We start from the raw sequence: 7,048 nt of genomic DNA, 5'->3' as shown, positions 1-7,048 counted from the left end.
GGCGGGCCAAAAGGAAATAGACCCGTTGCGGTTGGCCCTGCCTTTGGAAAGCGTTCTGATTGGAAGAACGTACAGCCATTGACATTGAAGGAGGCTGGTTGGACTGGAGGCGGAGCCCTCCCCCCTTAAAGATGAGGCTTCTGGGAGATTGCTGTCAGTTAACACAGAGCTGCTGGGGTCTTCCGCTGGGGTGGCCCATTGGCCGCATTCACAAGTCACCATTAGGGAGTTCTGGTCGTTGCTCAGCGCTAACAAACCCGACTAGTATCCATGATGGTTGCGGGTTCCATCCCTGGCCTTGCTCAGTGGTTTAAGGATCCTGGCGTGGCTGTCGCTGTGGTGGTGGCCGGCAGCTATAGGTCCGAATAGAAACCCCTAGCCTGGGAACTTCCACGTGCCCCCAGTGAGCCCTCCCCCTAAATAAATAAACAAATAAACAAACAAAACAAAACAAGGCATCCTTAGCTCTCTTGGATCGTAGGGTTCACGTAAGAATAAGATAAAGCCCAAATCTAATGAATTTGGCAGTTCCTCACCAGCATACACCTCTAATATTACCCATTTCCTGAAGCTAAATTCTCTTAATGCTTAGTACTGTAGAGTGGCCCCTTTTTTGTTTTTACTCGTGGTAAGATACACATAACATTTACAATTTAAGCCAATTTTAAGCGTACAGTTCAGTGGCATTAAGCATATTTAAAATGCTGGACAACTGTCACCACTGTAAAAAATTAGTAAATAAGAACCTCGAATACATGCTATGTAGGACAGGAAACTATATTCATTCACTTGTGATGGGACATGATGGAGGATAATACGAGAAAAGGGATGTATATATGTCTATGACTGAGTCCTTTGCTGTACAGCAGAAATTAACAGAACCTTGTAAATCAACTATAATAAAAAATTAAAATAAACAAAAAAAAAAAAAAAAGAAAGAAAGAGCCTCAAATAGATCAAGGAGACCAGAAGGTGGAGTTCTCATACTCTGAGACTGCCGCAGAGTCTAAAAATAAGAAAGACTCCTTTTCTGTCGGGAGCCATAAGGCTGCTCCAGTAAAGAAAGCAAAGCCACAGTCGGCACCTGCATGAGGCTTGTCTGGTTAGCAGAGCTACAGACAAGCTGAAGAAAGAAGAAGGATTGCAGAGCAATCCCTTGAAAGACATCGGCTCCAGGAAAATAAAAATGATATCCCCTAAAAAATATGTTAATCTATTTTTCTGTGTTTATCCTTCTTTTTCTATCTCCTATTCACAGCTTTCTTACAGCTAAAGATTTGCCCTGGGTACGTAAAACACTTGAACCAAAACAGAGTGAAGTTATTTAAACAATGTAATGGAAAAAGCCTTTGTTTTGGAGTAACAATTTATGGCACCTATTTTGTGAGAGTATACAGGGGAAACTTATGATTTTAGTCCCTTTACTTAAAAAGAAGTTTGGGGCTGGGAAAAATGTTGTTTGGCCTATAAATTGCTATTTTCTATAATAGATATATTTTTTATCAAATAACAGTGTCACCTGTAACTTTCATCCCTTGTGGGGGCATTTGATAATTTTGGGTATAATACTCCTTTCTATTGAAATTGGTGGTTTGGAACTTACGTAAATCAGCACAATAGGTTAAATGCTTAGCTTGCTGGCGCCAAATAAATCGTAGTTTTAAGAATGCCATGAGCCCAAGGCTTTCATGTGTTTTGTTAACTACATACGCCTTTAGTTAAAGAATGTTAGGTATCATGGTTTATTACTTATTAGAGCTTTGTTCTTAATATAGAATAGCTACTGTTGTTGACCTTTTAAGAAAAATACAGTGTGAAACTTTAAGTTTGTAATCTTGAAGGAAAATCTAAAGTTGAAAGGAACATGTTTTAACTAACTTTTTTTTGTATCTCAGGTGGAGGGAACAGAAAGGGCTTTAAATCAAATGTTAATGTCAAATCTTACACGAAACCTGATTGTGATATGGTATAAAAACTGATGCTTTTCATTTAATAAATTGGGTCATCTGCAGCATGCAGCTGAGGAGTTGGCTCCAGTTCTTTCTGCGCTGTGTGTAGCCCATCCTCTCCTTCGGCACTCCCTGGCTGCTGGGGCTGGACCTCAGGACTCTTCCCCTGCAAGGACCTGCAAATGAAAAGCCAGGTCCTCTGTTTATTATAGCCCTTCCAACTTCCTTTAACCCCCTCTATAAATGCTTTTTCTTCTCTTGACCTGAATGCAGCTTGCCATAGTTGCAGACTCCAAACTGCAATTCTCTGCTGATGTGAATAAATTTGTCCTTGTGGGAGAACAATCTGGCAGTCTATTTCAGGTCAACACCATCTGTCTGCTGAACTTCATCCTCCTAAAGAGAAACTCTGTATCCATTAAACACTAACTCCCCATTGCTTTCTCCCCCCAGACCCTGGCAACCATCATTCTACTTTCTATGATTTTGACTATTCCAGGAAACTTATTTAAGTGGAATCATACAGTATTTGTCTTTTTGTGACTGGCTTATTTCATTTAGCATAATGTCCTCAAGATTCATCCATGTTACAGCATATGACACAATTTCCTTCCTTTCTAAGGCTGAATAAAATTCCATCATATGTATAGACCACATTTTTTTCATGCATTTATCTGTCTTGGACACTTGGGTTACTTCCTCTTTTTGGCTATCATGAATAATGTTGCTATGAACATGAGTGTACAATTCTGTTCTGTTGAAGTCTCTGCTTTCATTTCTTTTGGATATATACCTAAAAGTGGTACTGTTGGATCACATGGTAATTCTAATTTTAATTTTTTGTGGAACTGCCATACTGCTTTCAGGGTGGCTCCTTTTTTATTTACAAAATTTTTAAAATTTGTTTTTCTTTTTTATGGCCTAACCCATGGCATGTGGAAGTTCCTGGACTAGGGGTTGAATTGGAGCTGCAGCTGCCAGCCTATGCCACAGCCACAGCAATGCCCGGCTGGAGCCAAATCTGTGATCTGTGCTGCAGCTTGCAGCAATGCTGGATCCTTCATACACTGAGTGAGGCCAGGGATTGAACCTGCATCCCTCACGAACACTATGTTGGGTTCTTTTTTTTTTTTTTTTTTTTTTTGTCTTTTTGCCATTTTCTTGGGCCGCTCCCGAGGCACATGGAGGTTCCCAGGCAAGGGGTCGAATCGGAGCTGTAGCCACCAGCCTACGCCAGAGCCACAGCAACGCTGGATCCAAGCCGCGTCTGCAACCTACACCACAGCTCATGGCAACGCCAGATCCTTAACCCACTGAGCAAGGCCAGGGATCGAACCCGCAACCTCATGGTTTCTAGTCGGGTTCGTTAACCACTGCGCCACGATGGGAACTCCTATGTTGGGTTCTTAACCTGCAGAGTCACAACAGGAACTAACAGGGTGTCTTTTTCATGTATTTGTTTTTTTGTTTGTTTGTTTGTTTGTTTTTGTTTGGCTGCATCCATGGCGTTCTGAAGTTCTCAGGCCAGGGATGGAACTTGTGCCACAGCAGTGACAGTGCCAGATCCTGATGTGTGTGTGTGTGTGTGTGTGTGTGTGTGCGCGCGCGCGTGCGTGCATTGCCTTTTAGGGCTGCATCCACAGCATATGGAAATTCCCAGGCTAGGGGTTGAATCAAAACTATAGCTGCCAGCCTACACCACAGCCGCAGCTACACCACACCACAGCCACAGCTCATGGCAATGCCAGATCCCTGACCCACTGAGAGAGGCCAGGGATCGAACCCACATCCTCATGGATACTAGTCCCGATGTACCACAATGGGAATTCCTTTTTTTTTTTTTTTTTTTTGGCTTTTTGCCTTTTCTTGGGCCGCTCCCACGGCATATGGAGGTTCCCAGGCTAGGGGTCTAATTGGAGCTGTAGCTGCCAGCCTACGCCAGAGCCACAGCAACACGGGATCCGAGCCGTGTCTGCGACCTACACCACAGCTCACAGCAAAGCTGGATAGTTAACCCACTGAGCAAGGGCAGGGACCGAACCCGCAACCTCATGGTTCCTAGTCGGATTCGTTAACCACTGCGCCACGACGGGAACTCCCCAGGAATTTCTTTAATGTATAATTTTGATTAGACCTTATCAGCTGGGTGTATGTCTAACCAAGAAAGGGATAATGGAGGCAGACCAGACCTCCTGAGTCCCTAGACATACTTCATTCCTTTTATTTCTGTCCTGAAACATTTTCTTCCCCAATTTTTCCCATTTTGGCTTTTCCCCAGTTTCATGAAGAGGTCTGTGAAATGCTTTTGGCACCCTATGTGTTAGGGTTCCCCTTTTCCATATGTCAGTGGAGCGGTGGTAGAGAGGGGCAGCTGCATCTGGCCCCCCCTTTCCTTTTTTAGGGCTGCACTTGTGGCATGTGGAAGTTCCTAGGCTAGGGATCGAATCAGAGCTACAGCTGCTGGCCTACACCACAGCCACAATGCCAGATCCAAGCCACATTTGTAACCTACACCACAGCTCATGGCAATGCCAGATCCTTAACCCAATGTGTGAGGCCAGGGGTAGAACCTGTGTCCTCATGGATACTAGTCAGATTCATTTCTCCTGTGCCACAATGGGAACTCCATGTCTGGGCCAGTTTTTGCCAGGTTGTCTTCACCAGTTGGGTGCTCAGTTGGACATGAAGCCATTGGAACAGCTCTTCTGTTTGTTCCTAAACTGGTGTTTAGGAGGGAGCCATGCTGGGCTTTCCAGATTTATGTATTTTGACACTTACATTAGTGTTTTTTTTTTTTTTTTTTTTGCCTTCTCTGGGCCCACTCCCATGGCATATGGAGGTTCCCAGGCTAGGGGTCTAATTGGAGCTGTAGCTGCCAGCCTACACCACAGCTCACAGCAACGCCGGATCCTTAACCCACTGAGCAAGGACAGGGATCAAACCTGAAACCTCATGGTTCCTAGTCGGATTCGTTAACCACTGAGCCACAAGGGGAACTCCCTACATTAGCGTTTTTATAAAAACAGGTCGGGAAGGCCCTCGCCCAGTCTAACATTTGGTGCTGAAACCTAGGAGGGGTCATGGGGATCCCTCCACAAAAATCCCTCCTGTTCTCTCTCTCTTCCCTTTCCTTTCCCGTCCTTTGAGTGCTGAGGTTTCAAGCGGCCTCTGACAATTCCCACTTCAGAACATCCAACATTCAGGAGTTCCTGCTGTGGCTCAGTGGTTGATAAACCTGACTAGAATCCATGAGGACACAGGTTCGATCCCTGGCCTTGTTCAGTGGGTTAAGGATCTGGCGTTGCTGTGAGCTGTGGTGTATGTAGGTCACAGATATGGCTTGGATCCCACATTACTGTGGCTCTGGTTTAGGCGGGAGGCTACAGGTCGGATTAGACCCCTAGCCTGGGAACCTCCACATTCCACCTTGGGTGAGGCCCTAAAAAGACCAAAAAAAAAAAAAAAAAAATCCAACATTCAATTCCCTATTCAACCAGACTCAAAATTTACCCTCCTATGTCAGCCAGACTCGGTCACCTCTACCCCTAGCCCTTCCTCCACCAACATAAACCCCAAAATCTGGGACACATCTACTCCCGCAATGGCCCACCCATCACCCTGCAGTTCTCATAAAACTTAAAAACACTACACACCACCCAAACCAGACATGATACCCAATTAGCTGAGAAGCAAAAGAGGGACTAAAACCTATCATGGAAATTTTTCTCAGGGCTAATATTCTTAGACCCACCCACTCTCCCTGTAATACCCCTATCCTACCTATAAAAAACCTGATGGATCTTTCTGCTTAGTCCAGGACCTCCACCTTAGAAACCAGGCAGTGTTCCTCACCAACCCTGTGGTCCCCAATCCTTATACACTCTTCTTTCATACATTCCTCCTAACACCTCCCACGTCTCGGTACTTGTCCTAAAAGATGGCTTTTTTACGATTCCCCTAGCCCCAGCCTGTCAGGATCTGTTTGCCTTTACATGGGCTGATCCTGACTCCTGCTCAAGGACTCAACGCACTGGGACTGTCCTCCCCCAAGGGTACAGGGATGGCCCACACTTTTTCAATCAAGCCTTGGTGACAGCTATCAGCCAACTTGACGTCAAGCCTAGCCCTACCCTACAATATGTTGACGATCTGCTACTTTGTGGTCACTTGTTAGAGCTTTCCTCCTAAGTTGTCTAGCAGAGATGGGGTGTTGGGTTTCCTCATCCAAGGCCCAATTAAATAAATACTTGAGATCTATCTAGAACTTCTCCTCATTCCCACTCACCAGGCACTCACAACTGATCGAAAAACTCTAATTGGAGTTCCCATTGTGGCTCAGTGGTAATGAACCTGACTAGTAGCCGTGAAGACACAGGTTTGATCCCTGGCTTCACTCAGTGGGTTAAGGATCTGGCATCGCCATGAGCTGTGGTGTAGGTCACAGATGAGGCTCAGACCCTGAGTTGTTGCGGTTGTGGTGTTGGCCGGCAGCTACAGCTCTGATTCAACCCCTAGCCTGGGAACTTCCAGATGCCTTGGGTTTGGCCCTAAAAAGCAAAAGAAAAAAGAAAAACTGTAATTGACCAAATGCCTATTCCCACTACTAAACAAGAGGTCCTAGCTTTCCTAGGCCTGATAGGATATTTTACAGTGTGGATTCCCAGCTGTAGCATCCTGGGAAAACCCCTTTATTCAGCCACTCAGGACCCCTAGAAGAGACCCCAAATCCTTCAGAGCCTATCGGGGCTCCTTTCAAACAGCTCAGTGAGGCCATCTCTCAGCCCCAGCACCGGGCCTCTCAAACCCATTGAAGAAATTCTACCTCATGTACACACTAGGGAAGGATTTCCAGTGGGAATCCTGGCCCCAAACTGTGGGGCCCAGTTGTGTATCTATCAAAACAGCTAGGAACAGTGATACTGGGCTGGACTGCTTGTCTCAAAGTGTTGGGGGCATCTACCCTTCTAACAATTGAGGCCCAAAAGACTCACCTTCAGACAGCCACTCACTGTTCTCTCCTCCCATAATTTATAGAACTTATGACATACTGAGCCCTACTTGCCCTGCAACCCTCTTACCTTCAACAAATCCATGCCCCT

Source organism: Sus scrofa, chromosome 3 (assembly GCF_054392235.1).
Source record: "Sus scrofa isolate SSC_HxYL_T2T_F1_AM1 chromosome 3, Sscrofa_HxYL_maternal_Yorkshire_Landrace_v2.0, whole genome shotgun sequence".
NCBI lineage: Eukaryota > Metazoa > Chordata > Mammalia > Artiodactyla > Suidae > Sus > Sus scrofa.
The sequence above is the reverse complement of the archived record's forward strand: the minus strand, read 5'-3'. Positions refer to the sequence as shown.